General features: G+C 47.3%; 1 non-coding gene across 1 annotated transcript; it reads left to right on the top strand.

Annotated features, from left to right (window-relative positions):
- The first annotated feature begins 18,463 nt into the window (after nucleotides 1–18,463).
- Trnas-cga (transfer RNA serine (anticodon CGA)) lies at nucleotides 18,464–18,537 on the top strand. The gene has a single exon. It is a non-coding gene; the product is annotated as a tRNA-Ser (tRNA).
- Nucleotides 18,538–21,099: the final 2,562 nt, after the last annotated feature.

Genomic DNA, 21,099 nt, shown 5'->3' with positions numbered 1-21,099 from the left:
AAATGTTGCCCCTCCATTGGCAAATGAATACCAGAAAAAAATCTTGAAAAGTGCGTAGAAAGAAGTCCAACACTTCAGCGCGTGAGACAAATGAAACAATATGTGAAACTGACAACATACTCCGAACTGAAGAGACTTGCAGATGCAAGGGAAACGCAGAGCACGTGAATATCTGCTGATCATTCTACGAATTCAAAACAAAAAAGAACAACATTCATTCAGACAAAAACTAAATTTAAATACAATATATCAGCAATTGGTCCAAACAAAATATGTGTGTACACCTATGTCTGTATCTACACTACACAATAATAGTAGCTGGTTGTGATATATCTCACAAGAGTGTCTGTATATCAAATGAAACTCTATGGTTGCAGAGACCTTGTCAAGTCTCAAGTCTACCATGCGAACAGGGCGATTAAAATTAACCGTAGACACTGAATGGGTGTAATATATGCATTTAAGTTAAGAGCAAAACATTAAATAAAGTTGTGTATAAAATTGCTTTATTTCCGGACTACGATGCTAAATTTCATTTGTGGTGGGCGTTCCATCAAGGGCCAGCACGGGCTTTCGCCGCTAAGTGTTCGCCTGCATGTCGACTAACGTTGCTTTGTACATCTCTCTGCATTTCTCGGTTGATTGTGGCACGAAATCCATTTCTTTACTTGACTTCAGTGTGGTCCGTTGTACAGTATGGCGCTGTTGTAATGTAGCAGCACCAGAGGTAATCGTACATTCATTCTGTTGGTAGTTTATAGACTGCATGCAGTCAATTTGTCATGTACGGTGGCGTATTGAGACGGTAAATAGGCGGATATACACTGCCTTTAAAAAGCAGAATGCAAGATGACGGTATGCGGAAACGTTTCCTAATAGAAGAGTACCAAACCTTCAGACTTTCAAACCTGTGGACAGGCGCTTTACGGAATACGGCGTCCATGGTGCGCCACGGTTAGATTAGCATCAGGTGAATGGTGTGGGAGTTGCGAACTTCCTGGGGATAGTAGTTGAAGATCCGAACATAAGTACCCGCCGTATAAATATTACTTTAGCCGTTCCTCAATCAACTCTATGGCCCCTGCTTCGTAGACAGCACTTCTGCCCTTTCACCTGTAGAAGGTACAGCAGCTGACACGTGTAGACCATCCTAGACGTCAGATCATTTCTCAGTATCGCGGACGCAGATAGAACATGCACACTTAGGCGTATGACAACTCTCAAGTAATTGCAATACAAGGATATCAATACCGTTATGTAGTGAAAATTTGGTTTGGAATAGTGAACAGTCAGTTATTGAGACCACATGTTCTTCCACAGTGCCTGATTGGCAGAGAGATCCACAGTTTTTGAACGAGAATTAGGTCGTCTGCTCCATGATTTCCCTGTCGCTACACGAATCCTTATGGTTTATGCATGGTGAAGACCCTGCTCATTTCAGTCGGAAGGCAAGAGAGTATCTCATTGCTGCTTATCCAGATCAATAGATAGGTCGTGCAGAAACAGTTACTAGGCCCGCCAGATCTCCGGATCTTAACCCCCTGGACTTTTATATTTGAGGCAATCTCAAGGAGCTCGTGTATAGTTGAGAATGTAGTAGAACTACTGCAGCGAGCTCAAAATGGCTTTCCAAATGTACAGAACGATAGGAACTGAGCCTGCAGGACTTCAAGAGCGGTAAGACATGGAGCACGTCACTGTTCTTGTCTATACGGGCATCATTTTGAACATGTTCTGGGGTAAATGTACCGTAGGTAGTTGTGCTGAATTTCGAATCTCTTCGTGTAGTTGCATTTCGATAAGAATTTATTTTATGTTGTTTGTGGTGCACTTGTGATCCTTATTATACGGAAAATCGCAGAAGTAAAGCAATTTCAGACAAAAATTTATCCAAAATTTTACTCTTGTTTTGATGCATATATTACGTGCACGAAGTGTGTGCAGCTACATTAGACATGTAGATTGAAATGACGAATGAAAATTTGTACCAATACCGGAATGCGAGCCCAGGTCTAGTGTTCATTTGACAGATGCGCTAACCACTACGCCACCCCGGCACAGTGGCTTTGCACAACTGCACGGACAACCGTAGAGCACCTTTCTTCACAGCTGACTAGGTATTCCACCTGTATACGCTCAGCTATATCTATGTGGGTGTGAAAGGAAGTCTGAACCGTTCCTTTCGTCTATGTGTGGGAGCTTACGTGGCGTCGAGCGAAGTCATACAAGTGCCCATTTCCAGAATTTACAGTCCTCTCGTCGAAGTAATCGCACCAGCAATTTATAGGACGTACTGCGTAAGTAGGCTGTTTAGGTTTTTATGTTGGAAACGCCACGTAGCGCTCTGTATGAAAATCACTGGCTGTGCTGTGTGCAGTCTGAGGCTGGTCGGGATTGTTGCAATAGTCGCTATTGTAGTGTTGGGCAGTTGGCTGTTAACAGCGCGTAGCGTTGCGCAGTTGGAGGTGAGTCGCCAGCAGTGGTGGATGAGGGGAGAGAGACAGTGGAATTTTGAGAGCGGATGATCTGGACGTGTGTCCGCCAGAAAGAGAAAATTTGTAATTCTGGATATCATGAACTGCTGTATACATTATGACTTTTGAACACTATTAAGGTAAATACATTGTTTGTTCTCAATCAAAATCTTTCATTTGCTAACTATGCCTATCAGTAGTTAGTGCCTTCAGTAGTTTGAATCTTATTTAGGTGGCAGTAGTGGCGCTCGCTGCATTGCAGTAGTTCGAGTAACGAAGATTTTTGTGAGGTAAGTGATTTGTGAAAGGTATAGGTTAATGTTAGTCAGGGCCATTCTTTTGTAGGGATTATTGAAAGTCAGATTGCGTTGCGCTAAAAATATTGTGTGTCAGCTTAAGCACAGTCATGTATAATTTTTCTAAGGGGACGTTTAATATGTCGACCATTAGCCGAGGATACCTCACTGGAATCTTCTGATTTTTTTCTTGTAGTTTCTATAATTAGTGTAGCTATTGTTTATTTCTAGCACGTAATCATACAGAGAATTTCCTTTGTAGTTGTAGTTTTTCATTTTTGTACAGTAAAACAGTTGTGACATGCATGTAAATTTGCACCAAGTATTTCGCAGCTGCGCTTGAAATTAACGTGATATTATTTTCAGTGCTATGTTAATGTGTTTTCTCATTTTTCTCCTCAAATTGTGCTTTTCTGTGTTATCGTGTGAAATATTGTGACAATAGTGGCGTGTGAAATACGTAACACTAGGCTCCAAAGTAAATTGAGAAATAATAGTGACGACGAGCGTAGCTTATCAGCACCTCTGTGTAATGAATTAACAGACATTCAAAGTGGTAATTGTGCATAGGTAAATGGAGCAGGCGGCAAATAGTGGCGTGGATAGTGAAACAATTAGTGAACAAGGAAGCAGTATCGACCGATCGGTCAGCAACAGCTCGCCTCAGGAATCTGAAATGACAGGACACAATCTCGCAAAAACTGTAGATTCAGGTTTTGGGTCCTTACCGTTTTCTCAAATAAGTCAAGACACATTTTCTGCTTGTCAAAATGTGAATGTTGGCGGTGCAAATGCACTGCGGAAAAGCGTAGAGAAGCAGATTTCAGACACAAATACATTATTGTTGCAATCAATGCAACAACTGTAAAAAAAATCAGAGACAAACACAGCAACAGTTAGACACAATGAAACAAAATCTTCAGAAGTTAGACACAATGGAACTAAATCTTAAAAAGTTAGACACAATGGAACAAAATCTTCAAAAGTTAGACACAATGGAACAAAATCTTCAAAGGTTAGACACCACGCTTTAACAAACAAGTGAAGATTTAACTACTGAGTTACATGACATCGAATCGAAATGTCGAAAAGTCTGTAATGACGTAAAAACACGAATTTGTGAGCATTTTCAACCTATTTTTTCGCGGCATGAAAATGCATTACAGAATCACGAAGCAGCCATAAAAGAAGTGCAAACTATTGTTCATGAAAATCACGAGACCTTGCGGGCTAAAACTGACTCAGTTGCAACTACCGATTCGGTCACGCTACTTGCAAAAACTCAGGAAAACTAAAAGGACACAGTACATACTCTGAAAATTGGTTCAGAAAGACACATGGAGGAAATTAGCTCATTATCTGAGAAAGTAGTCGAACTTTCGGATCAGATAAATAATTTATCTACGAAGATAGATGATAATCAGAATGACACAAGACCGGTAGTCTTTAATGATACAGAAGAGTACGAAAATCACAATCAAATTAATACGCTACACCAAAGAGAAATCCGGGAAGTACAAGATCAGTTGACACAGGTAATACAAGAATTACATATTTCAGAGGACACTCGCGCTCCAATACGGGAAGAGGGACTTAGAAATACGAAAAAGCCACAAAATAATAACACAGAGCATTACGGAGATTATGAAAGAAATTGGCAAGGTACTCCGAATTTTGGGATGGAACAGCCGAAACGACGTAACAATGACCGACATGCGACTCGCCGACATGAGGATTTTGACTATAAGCTGTTTATTACTAGAAGTAAATTCAAAACATTTAAGAATTCTGGCAACGACATTCATCCACAGGCATGGCTCCATCAATTCTCTCATTGTTTTACTCCCAACTGGTCATTGGAGCACAGGTTAGAATTTATGTGTGGCTACTTAGAGAATGAACCAGCTGTAAGAATGCGATCGGTCGTTCACGATTGTCACAGTGAAGGAGAATTTTATCATGCCTTCCTCTCAGCATATTGGACTCAAGCTACACAAGACCGAAGACCGAGTGAAACATAATATCATAATGACGAAACTTTTCGAACAATCTGAATTTTCCTGTCTTGTCAAATATTTCGAAGACATGTTACATAAGAATCAGTATCTTTCAAACCCATACAGCCCCTCAGAACTCATCCGCATTTGCTCAATCAAATTGCCTGAACATGTAAGACATATTATTTTGGCAGGACGTTGCAAAGACGACATTGAAGCTTTTCAGGGACTGTTACAAGAATTGTAAATTGACACTGACAATCGCGGAACGCGAAAACAGGAACCCACAATTACAGATCACATCCTTCATAATTCAGCGATAACAGAAATAATAACTGGACACAACAAGGCTATTCTTACAACGTAAATCGTAGCCAAAAGAGACATCACCCGTATGACAACCGTTGGCAGAGTAGTAATAATTACAGGGAAAGATCACCTCTCCGCGGTAATGACTATCCCAGAGACAATGAGAGAAGCAGACAATATTGGAACCAAAACAATTATTATCAATGGATACAGAATAACTTCAGACACAACGGTCCTCCGCGCAGTTACGACTCAGGGAGAAGTCCTCCACCATGTGACTGACAAGAAATTAATTACACAAATTACCGACATGACGACAGACGATATAATCATAACGACAGACCCGAATTTCATCAGAACTGGCGAGATCCAAACAGGGCAGGGCCTTCTTGTCAAGATGAATTTGTAGAAGTTAGGTCTCCTAATCCCAATAACGACGCGCGCCAACAAAGAGACAGCCAATGACTCGCATCGCAGGCAGCCACGTGCGCCGGCAGGCTCAGAGAAAAATAACATGGACGCTAACCTTGAGAAAAATTCCGGGACATTTTACCGACGTATACCGCATGATAATTGCGTTTAAGTTGAAACTGTGAGTACCATGAAGAGTAAAGGATTGCACCACATTTCACATGTAAAACCGCTTATTGAGAGATAATCAATTTTTTTTAACTTAGTCTTTGCTATAAAATTTTTCACTTCACGCTACTAGGACGCGTTGTCACACTTAGAAACTGTTATCATGCAATAATGTTTTTAACTATCCAATCTAGAACCTAGGGAACATATTTAGAGAGAAATTACCACTGCATTGTGATAGTGAACAGAGGACACAGTGTTACTGTGTGTGTACGTTCTTGCTTGTTAGTTGCACGATTACGTAACGACTATAAGGCTTACATACTTAGAACATATACTACTAATGAAATTTTAATGCAACATTTTGGTTTACTTGAAAAGACATTCTTTATTTGAAGTACTTTCTGTGAGATTAAAGATGACTTAGTATTTGGTTTCTTTGACAGCTACACGATTATATCACGACACTACTAATGTGTGACAGAATTTACATTGTTGCTTTTGTGCTGTATCTGCTTTATATCTGCACAGTTTTTCTGAATTCTTCTGGAAAGTAAAACATGTTTTAGTAGTAACTTTTGTGGTATAGCTACAATTAGACAGCCGTTTTTGTAGCACAACGATACATGACAGTGTAGTCCTTTCTTGATCACGGAATTGTACGTAATAACTACGATATCTATATGCATAGCATTTCACTTTTGTTTATTACGAGGTAAGTACATTGGCTTCCACAGAACTTTGCTTATGGACGACGATAATTACGACACTTGGCACATTTTTTACCCTTAAGTAATGACAGAGATTATGTTACAACAAGACGCACAATTTAGCGCGGCAGTACAAGTATTTGAATGATTAATTTTGTACTTAAAACATTTATTTTTATAGATTTTTGAATTACAAGGAAAGTTTTCCATGATACGTTTCATTACATTGCTGTAATCTGTAACACCTGGGGGTTTAAATACATTAATCCTCAGGGGGGTACACGCTTACTTTGTGTACCATGTGTTTGGCAAGCACAAGGAGCCTTAGCTAATATGGTATTTGCTTATACAATTTTGCACATCGGTACCATATTTCTCTAACACAGAATTACACAGCTATCTGATTATTTGACAGAGAAACGAACACTTACATGTTTATGCAATTACACAGTTGGATAACTGTTATGATGTTATTATTACGATGACGATGTGTATTATGGTGTTGAGGTATGTTTATGATCAATAGGATGATGCAACCATATATGAGGAATGTGATTACGTGTTTATATGTATATAAATAATGAGTAGTGGTTAGGGACTCTGATTTGTGGAAAAGGATGTTGGAAAAGAAGAATCGTACTTTAAGAATTATGAAATGTGTGTAAATGCATGAATGTATCACAATGCCAACGAATATTTTTTGGACACTGTTATATTTATAGGATTTTGTTTTTAAACATTTGCAACGCAAATATTTCGACCTGTGAAATTTTTATATGAGACTGTCACTGTAGTGCAAACTGGTGTCGTAAATATTTCGGTAAGAAAGCTAAGTGACCTGGACGTAGTGCGCTGTAGGCGCCAAGCTATGCGACAGTAGCCTGCAAAAAAAAGCCATGCCTTTCAGAGGTACAACAAAAAAATTAGAGGCCATTAACCTCGCTATTGACATTCCTTTCTAGAAAGCATCGCAAATATGACACGCTCATTACTTGGAATGATACTTACATCTGCAAACCTGATTATGACAAATGCGTTTCTGCGAGAGTTGAGAGAATTTCTATTAACTTATGAAATGCCACATGACTATTGAATGATATTTTTATGCTTCCCTCTGTACATAGTTGCTTATTTCATTTGATATCTGTTTTCCAGCTGTTTTGCAGCATTGGGTTTATAAAATAAAATTAAATGCATTTGCTAATTTGAAAACTTTGTGTCAACAGATCTGTTAAGTAATAATTTTATGATCCAAATTCTTCGAAAAAGGAACACTTGGAACGGAAAGAACAATAAGAAGGGACTAATAACAGTAACGACATATATAATTTTCTTTTCAAGTACTTGGTAATTTGAAACTTCCTGGCAGATTAAAACTGTGTGCCCGACCGAGACTCGAACTCGGGACCTTTGCCTTTCGCGGGCAAGTGCTCTACCAACTGAGCTACCGAAGCACGACTCAGGCCCGGTACTCACAGCTTTACTTCTGCCAGTACCTCGTCTCCTACCTTCCAAACTTTACAGAAGCTCTCCTGCGAACCTTGCAGAACTAGCACTCCTGAAAGAAAGGGTATTGCGGAGACATGGCATAGCCACAGCCTGGGGGATGTTTCCAGAATGAGATTTTCACTCTGCAGCGGAGTGTGCGCTGATATGAAACTTCCTGGCAGATTAAAACTGTGTGCCCGACCGAGACTCGAACTCGGGACCTTTGCCTTTCGCGGGCAAGTGCTCTACCAACTGAGCTACCGAAGCACGACTCAGGCCCGGTACTCACAGCTTTACTTCTGCCAGTACCTCGTCTCCTACCTTCCAAACTTTACAGAAGCTCTCCTGCGAACCTTGCAGAACTAGCACTCCTGAAAGAAAGGGTATTGCGGAGACATGGCATAGCCACAGCCTGGGAGATGTTTCCAGAATGAGATTTTCACTCTGCAGCGGAGTGTGCGCTGATATGAAACTTCCTGGCAGATTAAAACTGTGTGCCCGACCGAGACTCGAACTCGGGACCTTTGCCTTTCGCGGGCAAGTGCTCTACCAACTGAGCTACCGAAGCACGACTCAGGCCCGGTACTCACAGCTTTACTTCTGCCAGTACCTCGTCTCCTACCTTCCAAACTTTACAGAAGCTCTCCTGCGAACCTTGCAGAACTAGCACTCCTGAAAGAAAGGGTATTGCGGAGACATGGCATAGCCACAGCCTGGGGGATGTTTCCAGAATGAGATTTTCACTCTGCAGCGGAGTGTGCGCTGATATGAAACTTCCTGGCAGATTAAAACTGTGTGCCCGACCGAGACTCGAACTCGGGACCTTTGCCTTTCGCGGGCAAGTGCTCTACCAACTGAGCTACCGAAGCACGACTCAGGCCCGGTACTCACAGCTTTACTTCTGCCAGTACCTCGTCTCCTACCTTCCAAACTTTACAGAAGCTCTCCTGCGAACCTTGCAGAACTAGCACTCCTGAAAGAAAGGGTATTGCGGAGACATGGCATAGCCACAGCCTGGGGGATGTTTCCAGAATGAGATTTTCACTCTGCAGCGGAGTGTGCGCTGATATGAAACTTCCTGGCAGATTAAAACTGTGTGCCCGACCGAGACTCGAACTCGGGACCTTTGCCTTTCGCGGGCAAGTGCTCTACCAACTGAGCTACCGAAGCACGACTCAGGCCCGGTACTCACAGCTTTACTTCTGCCAGTACCTCGTCTCCTACCTTCCAAACTTTACAGAAGCTCTCCTGCGAACCTTGCAGAACTAGCACTCCTGAAAGAAAGGGTATTGCGGAGACATGGCATAGCCACAGCCTGGGGGATGTTTCCAGAATGAGATTTTCACTCTGCAGCGGAGTGTGCGCTGATATGAAACTTCCTGGCAGATTAAAACTGTGTGCCCGACCGAGACTCGAACTCGGGACCTTTGCCTTTCGCGGGCAAGTGCTCTACCAACTGAGCTACCGACGCACGACTCAGGCCCGGTACTCACAGCTTTACTTCTGCCAGTACCTCGTCTCCCACCTTCCAAACTTTACAGAAGCTCTCCTGCGAACCTTGCAGAACTAGCACTCCTGAAAGAAAGGGTATTGCGGAGACATGGCATAGCCACAGCCTGGGGGATGTTTCCAGAATGAGATTTTCACTCTGCAGCGGAGTGTGCGCTGATATGAAACTTCCTGGCAGATTAAAACTGTGTGCCCGACCGAGACTCGAACTCGGGACCTTTGCCTTTCGCGGGCAAGTGCTCTACCAACTGAGCTACCGAAGCACGACTCAGGCCCGGTACTCACAGCTTTACTTCTGCCAGTACCTCGTCTCCTACCTTCCAAACTTTACAGAAGCTCTCCTGCGAACCTTGCAGAACTAGCACTCCTGAAAGAAAGGGTATTGCGGAGACATGGCATAGCCACAGCCTGGGGGATGTTTCCAGAATGAGATTTTCACTCTGCAGCGGAGTGTGCGCTGATATGAAACTTCCTGGCAGATTAAAACTGTGTGCCCGACCGAGACTCGAACTCGGGACCTTTGCCTTTCGCGGGCAAGTGCTCTACCAACTGAGCTACCGAAGCACGACTCAGGCCCGGTACTCACAGCTTTACTTCTGCCAGTACCTCGTCTCCTACCTTCCAAACTTTACAGAAGCTCTCCTGCGAACCTTGCAGAACTAGCACTCCTGAAAGAAAGGGTATTGCGGAGACATGGCATAGCCACAGCCTGGGGGATGTTTCCAGAATGAGATTTTCACTCTGCAGCGGAGCGTGCGCTGATATGAAACTTCCTGGCAGATTAAAACTGTGTGCCCGACCGAGACTCGAACTCGGGACCTTTGCCTTTCGCGGGCAAGTGCTCTACCAACTGAGCTACCGAAGCACGACTCAGGCCCGGTACTCACAGCTTTACTTCTGCCAGTACCTCGTCTCCTACCTTCCAAACTTTACAGAAGCTCTCCTGCGAACCTTGCAGAACTAGCACTCCTGAAAGAAAGGGTATTGCGGAGACATGGCATAGCCACAGCCTGGGGGATGTTTCCAGAATGAGATTTTCACTCTGCAGCGGAGTGTGCGCTGATATGAAACTTCCTGGCAGATTAAAACTGTGTGCCCGACCGAGACTCGAACTCGGTACCTTTGCCTTTCGCGGGCAAGTGCTCTACCAACTGAGCTACCGAAGCACGACTCAGGCCCGGTACTCACAGCTTTACTTCTGCCAGTACCTCGTCTCCTACCTTCCAAACTTTACAGAAGCTCTCCTGCGAACCTTGCAGAACTAGCACTCCTGAAAGAAAGGGTATTGCGGAGACATGGCATAGCCACAGCCTGGGGGATGTTTCCAGAATGAGATTTTCACTCTGCAGCGGAGTGTGCGCTGATATGAAACTTCCTGGCAGATTAAAACTGTGTGCCTGACCGAGACTCGAACTCGGGACCTTTGCCTTTCGCGGGCAAGTGCTCTACCAACTGAGCTACCGAAGCACGACTCAGGCCCGGTACTCACAGCTTTACTTCTGCCAGTACCTCGTCTCCTACCTTCCAAACTTTACAGAAGCTCTCCTGCGAACCTTGCAGAACTAGCACTCCTGAAAGAAAGGGTATTGCGGAGACATGGCATAGCCACAGCCTGGGGGATGTTTCCAGAATGAGATTTTCACTCTGCAGCGGAGTGTGCGCTGATATGAAACTTCCTGGCAGATTAAAACTGTGTGCCCGACCGAGACTCGAACTCGGGACCTTTGCCTTTCGCGGGCAAGTGCTCTACCAACTGAGCTACCGAAGCACGACTCAGGCCCGGTACTCACAGCTTTACTTCTGCCAGTACCTCGTCTCCTACCTTCCAAACTTTACAGAAGCTCTCCTGCGAACCTTGCAGAACTAGCACTCCTGAAAGAAAGGGTATTGCGGAGACATGGCATAGCCACAGCCTGGGGGATGTTTCCAGAATGAGATTTTCACTCTGCAGCGGAGCGTGCGCTGATATGAAACTTCCTGGCAGATTAAAACTGTGTGCCCGACCGAGACTCGAACTCGGGACCTTTGCCTTTCGCGGGCAAGTGCTCTACCAACTGAGCTACCGAAGCACGACTCAGGCCCGGTACTCACAGCTTTACTTCTGCCAGTACCTCGTCTCCTACCTTCCAAACTTTACAGAAGCTCTCCTGCGAACCTTGCAGAACTAGCACTCCTGAAAGAAAGGGTATTGCGGAGACATGGCATAGCCACAGCCTGGGGGATGTTTCCAGAATGAGATTTTCACTCTGCAGCGGAGTGTGCGCTGATATGAAACTTCCTGGCAGATTAAAACTGTGTGCCCGACCGAGACTCGAACTCGGGACCTTTGCCTTTCGCGGGCAAGTGCTCTACCAACTGAGCTACCGAAGCACGACTCAGGCCCGGTACTCACAGCTTTACTTCTGCCAGTACCTCGTCTCCTACCTTCCAAACTTTACAGAAGCTCTCCTGCGAACCTTGCAGAACTAGCACTCCTGAAAGAAAGGGTATTGCGGAGACATGGCATAGCCACAGCCTGGGGGATGTTTCCAGAATGAGATTTTCACTCTGCAGCGGAGCGTGCGCTGATATGAAACTTCCTGGCAGATTAAAACTGTGTGCCCGACCGAGACTCGAACTCGGGACCTTTGCCTTTCGCGGGCAAGTGCTCTACCAACTGAGCTACCGAAGCACGACTCAGGCCCGGTACTCACAGCTTTACTTCTGCCAGTACCTCGTCTCCTACCTTCCAAACTTTACAGAAGCTCTCCTGCGAACCTTGCAGAACTAGCACTCCTGAAAGAAAGGGTATTGCGGAGACATGGCATAGCCACAGCCTGGGGGATGTTTCCAGAATGAGATTTTCACTCTGCAGCGGAGTGTGCGCTGATATGAAACTTCCTGGCAGATTAAAACTGTGTGCCCGACCGAGACTCGAACTCGGGACCTTTGCCTTTCGCGGGCAAGTGCTCTACCAAATGAGCTACCGAAGCACGACTCAGGCCCGGTACTCACAGCTTTACTTCTGCCAGTACCTCGTCTCCTACCTTCCAAACTTTACAGAAGCTCTCCTGCGAACCTTGCAGAACTAGCACTCCTGAAAGAAAGGGTATTGCGGAGACATGGCACTTGCCCGCGAAAGGCAAAGGTCCCGAGTTCGAGTCTCGGTCGGGCACACAGTTTTAATCTGCCAGGAAGTTTCATATCAGCGCACACTCCGCTGCAGAGTGAAAATCTCATTCTGGAAACATCCCCCAGGCTGTGGCTATGCCATGTCTCCGCAATACCCTTTCTTTCAGGAGTGCTAGTTCTGCAAGGTTCGCAGGAGAGCTTCTGTAAAGTTTGGAAGGTAGGAGACGAGGTACTGGCAGAAGTAAAGCTGTGAGTACCGGGCCTGAGTCGTGCTTCGGTAGCTCAGTTGGTAGAGCACTTGCCCGCGAAAGGCAAAGGTCCCGAGTTCGAGTCTCGGTCGGGCACACAGTTTTAATCTGCCAGGAAGTTTCATATCAGCGCACACTCCGCTGCAGAGTGAAAATCACATTCTGGAAACATCCCCCAGGCTGTGGCTATGCCATGTCTCCGCAATACCCTTTCTTTCAGGAGTGCTAGTTCTGCAAGGTTCGCAGGAGAGCTTCTGTAAAGTTTGGAAGGTAGGAGACGAGGTACTGGCAGAAGTAAAGCTGTGAGTACCGAGCCTGAGTCGTGCTTCGGTAGCTCAGTTGGTAGAGCACTTGCCCGCGAAAGGCAAAGGTCCCGAGTTCGAGTCTCGGTCGGGCACACAGTTTTAATCTGCCAGGAAGTTTCATATCAGCGCACACTCCGCTGCAGAGTGAAAATCTCATTCTGGAAACATCCCCCAGGCTGTGGCTATGCCATGTCTCCGCAATACCCTTTCTTTCAGGAGTGCTAGTTCTGCAAGGTTCGCAGGAGAGCTTCTGTAAAGTTTGGAAGGTAGGAGACGAGGTACTGGCAGAAGTAAAGCTGTGAGTACCGGGCCTGAGTCGTGCTTCGGTGGCTCAGTTGGTAGAGCACTTGCCCGCGAAAGGCAAAGGTCCCGAGTTCGAGTCTCGGTCGGGCACACAGTTTTAATCTGCCAGGAAGTTTCATATCAGCGCACACTCCGCTGCAGAGTGAAAATCTCATTCTGGAAACATCCCCCAGGCTGTGGCTATGCCATGTCTCCGCAATACCCTTTCTTTCAGGAGTGCTAGTTCTGCAAGGTTCGCAGGAGAGCTTCTGTAAAGTTTGGAAGGTAGGAGACGAGGTACTGGCAGAAGTAAAGCTGTGAGTACCGGGCCTGAGTCGTGCTTCGGTAGCTCAGTTGGTAGAGCACTTGCCCGCGAAAGGCAAAGGTCCCGAGATCGAGTCTCGGTCGGGCACACAGTTTTAATCTGCCAGGAAGTTTCATATCAGCGCACACTCCGCTGCAGAGTGAAAATCTCATTCTGGAAACATCCCCCAGGCTGTGGCTATGCCATGTCTCCGCAATACCCTTTCTTTCAGGAGTGCTAGTTCTGCAAGGTTCGCAGGAGAGCTTCTGTAAAGTTTGGAAGGTAGGAGACGAGGTACTGGCAGAAGTAAAGCTGTGAGTACCGGGCCTGAGTCGTGCTTCGGTAGCTCAGTTGGTAGAGCACTTGCCCGCGAAAGGCAAAGGTCCCGAGTTCGAGTCTCGGTCGGGCACACAGTTTTAATCTGCCAGGAAGTTTCATATCAGCGCACACTCCGCTGCAGAGTGAAAATCTCATTCTGGAAACATCCCCCAGGCTGTGGCTATGCCATGTCTCCGCAATACCCTTTCTTTCAGGAGTGCTAGTTCTGCAAGGTTCGCAGGAGAGCTTCTGTAAAGTTTGGAAGGTAGGAGACGAGGTACTGGCAGAAGTAAAGCTGTGAGTACCGGGCCTGAGTCGTGCTTCGGTAGCTCAGTTGGTAGAGCACTTGCCCGCGAAAGGCAAAGGTCCCGAGTTCGAGTCTCGGTCGGGCACACAGTTTTAATCTGCCAGGAAGTTTCATATCAGCGCACACTCCGCTGCAGAGTGAAAATCTCATTCTGGAAACATCCCCCAGGCTGGGGCTATGCCATGTCTCCGCAATACCCTTTCTTTCAGGAGTGCTAGTTCTGCAAGGTTCGCAGGAGAGCTTCTGTAAAGTTTGGAAGGTAGGAGACGAGGTACTGGCAGAAGTAAAGCTGTGAGTACCGGGCCTGAGTCGTGCTTCGGTAGCTCAGTTGGTAGAGCACTTGCCTGCGAAAGGCAAAGGTCCCGAGTTCGAGTCTCGGTCGGGCACACAGTTTTAATCTGCCAGGAAGTTTCATATCAGCGCACACTCCGCTGCAGAGTGAAAATCTCATTCTGGAAACATCCCCCAGGCTGTGGCTATGCCATGTCTCAGCAATACCCTTTCTTTCAGGAGTGCTAGTTCTGCAAGGTTCGCAGGAGAGCTTCTGTAAAGTTTGGAAGGTAGGAGACGAGGTACTGGCAGAAGTAAAGCTGTGAGTACCGGGCCTGAGTCGTGCTTCGGTAGCTCAGTTGGTAGAGCACTTGCCCGCGAAAGGCAAAGGTCCCGAGTTCGAGTCTCGGTCGGGCACACAGTTTTAATCTGCCAAGAAGTTTCATATCAGCGCACACTCCGCTGCAGAGTGAAAATCTCATTCTGGAAACATCCCCCAGGCTGTGGCTATGCCATGTCTCCGCAATACCCTTTCTTTCAGGAGTGCTAGTTCTGCAAGGTTCGCAGGAGAGCTTCTGTAAAGTTTGGAAGGTGGGAGACGAGGTACTGGCAGAAGTAAAGCTGTGAGTACCGGGCCTGAGTCGTGCGTCGGTAGCTCAGTTGGTAGAGCACTTGCCCGCGAAAGGCAAAGGTCCCGAGTTCGAGTCTCGGTCGGGCACACAGTTTTAATCTGCCAGGAAGTTTCATATCAGCGCACACTCCGCTGCAGAGTGAAAATCTCATTCTGGAAACATCCCCCAGGCTGTGGCTATGCCATGTCTCCGCAATACCCTTTCTTTCAGGAGTGCTAGTTCTGCAAGGTTCGCAGGAGAGCTTCTGTAAAGTTTGGAAGGTAGGAGACGAGGTACTGGCAGAAGTAAAGCTGTGAGTACCGGGCCTGAGTCGTGCTTCGGTAGCTCAGTTGGTAGAGCACTTGCCCGCGAAAGGCAAAGGTCCCGAGTTCGAGTCTCGGTCGGGCACACAGTTTTAATCTGCCAGGAAGTTTCATATCAGCGCACACTCCGCTGCAGAGTGAAAATCTCATTCTGGAAACATCCCCCAGGCTGTGGCTATGCCATGTCTCCGCAATACCCTTTCTTTCAGGAGTGCTAGTTCTGCAAGGTTCGCAGGAGAGCTTCTGTAAAGTTTGGAAGGTAGGAGACGAGGTACTGGCAGAAGTAAAGCTGTGAGTACCGGGCCTGAGTCGTGCTTCGGTAGCTCAGTTGGTAGAGCACTTGCCCGCGAAAGGCAAAGGTCCCGAGTTCGAGTCTCGGTCGGGCACACAGTTTTAATCTGCCAGGAAGTTTCATATCAGCGCACACTCCGCTGCAGAGTGAAAATCTCATTCTGGAAACATCCCCCAGGCTGTGGCTATGCCATGTCTCCGCAATACCCTTTCTTTCAGGAGTGCTAGTTCTGCAAGGTTCGCAGGAGAGCTTCTGTAAAGTTTGGAAGGTAGGAGACGAGGTACTGTCAGAAGTAAAGCTGTGAGTACCGGGCCTGAGTCGTGCGTCGGTAGCTCAGTTGGTAGAGCACTTGCCCGCGAAAGGCAAAGGTCCCGAGTTCGAGTCTCGGTCGGGCACACAGTTTTAATCTGCCAGGAAGTTTCATATCAGCGCACACTCCGCTGCAGAGTGAAAATCTCATTCTGGAAACATCCCCCAGGCTGTGGCTATGCCATGTCTCCGCAATACCCTTTCTTTCAGGAGTGCTAGTTCTGCAAGGTTCGCAGGAGAGCTTCTGTAAAGTTTGGAAGGTAGGAGACGAGGTACTGGCAGAAGTAAAGCTGTGAGTACCGGGCCTGAGTCGTGCGTCGGTAGCTCAGTTGGTAGAGCACTTGCCCGCGAAAGGCAAAGGTCCCGAGTTCGAGTCTCGGTCGGGCACACAGTTTTAATCTGCCAGGAAGTTTCATATCAGCGCACACTCCGCTGCAGAGTGAAAATCTCATTCTGGAAACATCCCCCAGGCTGTGGCTATGCCATGTCTCCGCAATACCCTTTCTTTCAGGAGTGCTAGTTCTGCAAGGTTCGCAGGAGAGCTTCTGTAAAGTTTGGAAGGTAGGAGACGAGGTACTGGCAGAAGTAAAGCTGTGAGTACCGGGCCTGAGTCGTGCTTCGGTAGCTCAGTTGGTAGAGCACTTGCCCGCGAAAGGCAAAGGTCCCGAGTTCGAGTCTCGGTCGGGCACACAGTTTTAATCTGCCAGGAAGTTTCATATCAGCGCACACTCCGCTGCAGAGTGAAAATCTCATTCTGGAAACATCCCCCAGGCTGTGGCTATGCCATGTCTCCGCAATACCCTTTCTTTCAGGAGTGCTAGTTCTGCAAGGTTCGCAGGAGAGCTTCTGTAAAGTTTGGAAGGTAGGAGACGAGGTACTGTCAGAAGTAAAGCTGTGAGTACCGGGCCTGAGTCGTGCGTCGGTAGCTCAGTTGGTAGAGCACTTGCCCGCGAAAGGCAAAGGTCCCGAGTTCGAGTCTCGGTCGGGCACACAGTTTTAATCTGCCAGGAAGTTTCATATCAGCGCACACTCCGCTGCAGAGTGAAAATCTCATTCTGGAAACATCCCCCAGGCTGTGGCTATGCCATGTCTCCGCAATACCCTTTCTTTCAGGAGTGCTAGTTCTGCAAGGTTCGCAGGAGAGCTTCTGTAAAGTTTGGAAGGTAGGAGACGAGGTACTGGCAGAAGTAAAGCTGTGAGTACCGGGCCTGAGTCGTGCGTCGGTAGCTCAGTTGGTAGAGCACTTGCCCGCGAAAGGCAAAGGTCCCGAGTTCGAGTCTCGGTCGGGCACACAGTTTTAATCTGCCAGGAAGTTTCATATCAGCGCACACTCCGCTGCAGAGTGAAAATCTCATTCTGGAAACATCCCCCAGGCTGTGGCTATGCCATGTCTCCGCAATACCCTTTCTTTCAGGAGTGCTAGTTCTGCAAGGTTCGCAGGAGAGCTTCTGTAAAGTTTGGAAGGTAGGAGACGAGGTACTGGCAGAAGTAAAGCTGTGAGTACCGGGCCTGAGTCGTGCTTCGGTAGCTCAGTTGGTAGAGCACTTGCCCGCGAAAGGCAAAGGTCCCGAGTTCGAGTCTCGGTCGGGCACACAGTTTTAATCTGCCAGGAAGTTTCATATCAGCGCACACTCCGCTGCAGAGTGAAAATCTCATTCTGGAAACATCCCCCAGGCTGGGGCTATGCCATGTCTCCGCAATACCCTTTCTTTCAGGAGTGCTAGTTCTGCAAGGTTCGCAGGAGAGCTTCTGTAAAGTTTGGAAGGTAGGAGACGAGGTACTGGCAGAAGTAAAGCTGTGAGTACCGGGCCTGAGTCGTGCTTCGGTAGCTCAGTTGGTAGAGCACTTGCCCGCGAAAGGCAAAGGTCCCGAGTTCGAGTCTCGGTCGGGCACACAGTTTTAATCTGCCAGGAAGTTTCATATCAGCGCACACTCCGCTGCAGAGTGAAAATCTCATTCTGGAAACATCCCCCAGGCTGTGGCTATGCCATGTCTCCGCAATACCCTTTCTTTCAGGAGTGCTAGTTCTGCAAGGTTCGCAGGAGAGCTTCTGTAAAGTTTGGAAGGTAGGAGACGAGGTACTGGCAGAAGTAAAGCTGTGAGTACCGGGCCTGAGTCGTGCTTCGGTAGCTCAGTTGGTAGAGCACTTGCCCGCGAAAGGCAAAGGTCCCGAGTTCGAGTCTCGGTCGGGCACACAGTTTTAATCTGCCAGGAAGTTTCATATCAGCGCACACTCCGCTGCAGAGTGAAAATCTCATTCTGGAAACATCCCCCAGGCTGTGGCTATGCCATGTCTCCGCAATACCCTTTCTTTCAGGAGTGCTAGTTCTGCAAGGTTCGCAGGAGAGCTTCTGTAAAGTTTGGAAGGTAGGAGACGAGGTACTGGCAGAAGTAAAGCTGTGAGTACCGGGCCTGAGTCGTGCGTCGGTAGCTCAGTTGGTAGAGCACTTGCCCGCGAAAGGCAAAGGTCCCGAGTTCGAGTCTCGGTCGGCACACAGTTTTAATCTGCCAGGAAGTTTCATATCAGCGCACACTCCGCTGCAGAGTGAAAATCTCATTCTGGAAACATCCCCCAGGCTGTGGCTATGCCATGTCTCCGCAATACCCTTTCTTTCAGGAGTGCTAGTTCTGCAAGGTTCGCAGGAGAGCTTCTGTAAAGTTTGGAAGGTAGGAGACGAGGTACTGGCAGAAGTAAAGCTGTGAGTACCGGGCCTGAGTCGTGCTTCGGTAGCTCAGTTGGTAGAGCACTTGCCCGCGAAAGGCAAAGGTCCCGAGTTCGAGTCTCGGTCGGGCACACAGTTTTAATCTGCCAGGAAGTTTCATATCAGCGCACACTCCGCTGCAGAGTGAAAATCTCATTCTGGAAACATCCCCCAGGCTGTGGCTATGCCATGTCTCCGCAATACCCTTTCTTTCAGGAGTGCTAGTTCTGCAAGGTTCGCAGGAGAGCTTCTGTAAAGTTTGGAAGGTAGGAGACGAGGTACTGGCAGAAGTAAAGCTGTGAGTACCGGGCCTGAGTCGTGCTTCGGTAGCTCAGTTGGTAGAGCACTTGCCCGCGAAAGGCAAAGGTCCCGAGTTCGAGTCTCGGTCGGGCACACAGTTTTAATCTGCCAGGAAGTTTCATATCAGCGCACACTCCGCTGCAGAGTGAAAATCTCATTCTGGAAACATCCCCCAGGCTGTGGCTATGCCATGTCTCCGCAATACCCTTTCTTTCAGGAGTGCTAGTTCTGCAAGGTTCGCAGGAGAGCTTCTGTAAAGTTTGGAAGGTAGGAGACGAGGTACTGTCAGAAGTAAAGCTGTGAGTACCGGGCCTGAGTCGTGCGTCGGTAGCTCAGTTGGTAGAGCACTTGCCCGCGAAAGGCAAAGGTCCCGAGTTCGAGTCTCGGTCGGGCACACAGTTTTAATCTGCCAGGAAGTTTCATATCAGCGCACACTCCGCTGCAGAGTGAAAATCTCATTCTGGAAACATCCCCCAGGCTGTGGCTATGCCATGTCTCCGCAATACCCTTTCTTTCAGGAGTGCTAGTTCTGCAAGGTTCGCAGGAGAGCTTCTGTAAAGTTTGGAAGGTAGGAGACGAGGTACTGGCAGAAGTAAAGCTGTGAGTACCGGGCCTGAGTCGTGCTTCGGTAGCTCAGTTGGTAGAGCCCTTGCCCGCGAAAGGCAAAGGTCCCGAGTTCGAGTCTCGGTCGGGCACACAGTTTTAATCTGCCAGGAAGTTTCATATCAGCGCACACTCCGCTGCAGAGTGAAAATCTCATTCTGGAAACATCCCCCAGGCTGTGGCTATGCCATGTCTCCGCAATACCCTTTCTTTCAGGAGTGCTAGTTCTGCAAGGTTCGCAGGAGAGCTTCTGTAAAGTTTGGAAGGTAGGAGACGAGGTACTGGCAGAAGTAAAGCTGTGAGTACCGGGCCTGAGTCGTGCTTCGGTAGCTCAGTTGGTAGAGCACTTGCCCGCGAAAGGCAAAGGTCCCGAGTTCGAGTCTCGGTCGGGCACACAGTTTTAATCTGCCAGGAAGTTTCATATCAGCGCACACTCCGCTGCAGAGTGAAAATCTCATTCTGGAAACATCCCCCAGGCTGTGGCTATGCCATGTCTCCGCAATACCCTTTCTTTCAGGAGTGCTAGTTCTGCAAGGTTCGCAGGAGAGCTTCTGTAAAGTTTGGAAGGTAGGAGACGAGGTACTGGCAGAAGTAAAGCTGTGAGTACCGGGCCTGAGTCGTGCTTCGGTAGCTCAGTTGGTAGAGCACTTGCCCGCGAAAGGCAAAGGTCCCGAGTTCGAGTCTCGGTCGGGCACACAGTTTTAATCTGCCAGGAAGTTTCATATCAGCGCACACTCCGCTGCAGAGTGAAAATCTCATTCTGGAAACATCCCCCAGGCTGTGGCTATGCCATGTCTCCGCAATACCCTTTCTTTCAGGAGTGCTAGTTCTGCAAGGTTCGCAGGAGAGCTTCTGTAAAGTTTGGAAGGTAGGAGACGAGGTACTGGCAGAAGTAAAGCTGTGAGTACCGGGCCTGAGTCGTGCTTCGGTAGCTCAGTTGGTAGAGCACTTGCCCGCGAAAGGCAAAGGTCCCGAGTTCGAGTCTCGGTCGGGCACACAGTTTTAATCTGCCAGGAAGTTTCATATCAGCGCACACTCCGCTGCAGAGTGAAAATCTCACTTGGTAATTTCTTTTGTAGAATATGTTGTGGTGCACCACTTTAATGACATAGACATTAAGATGTGAATAGACATTTCCCTTATCTGCATTGTTGTATTTAGTGTAATATTTTTTCTGCTTGAGCTATGTCATATTCAGGTATAGGTTACTGCATTTGCTGCTGTTGTTTGCCAGGCATAGCGCTACTGAATTTCACTTTGTATTACTCTGTTAAGCCAGTTTTACTACTGATTTATTTTTCTTGTTTGCTGCACAGTGCCATACATTATTTGTAATGTTGCAATTGCTTTGCTAGTTTACATTTATTGCTACTCGCTTTGCCAATTTGCATTTTTTTCATTGCTGTTTGTGTTAATTGTTTTGTTCTGCTGCATTGCCTTAGTTTATGCATA

Source organism: Schistocerca nitens, chromosome 4 (genome assembly GCF_023898315.1).
Source record: "Schistocerca nitens isolate TAMUIC-IGC-003100 chromosome 4, iqSchNite1.1, whole genome shotgun sequence".
NCBI lineage: Eukaryota > Metazoa > Arthropoda > Insecta > Orthoptera > Acrididae > Schistocerca > Schistocerca nitens.
Note: the sequence above shows the minus strand (reverse complement) of the source record. Positions and strands in the feature narration are given on the sequence as shown.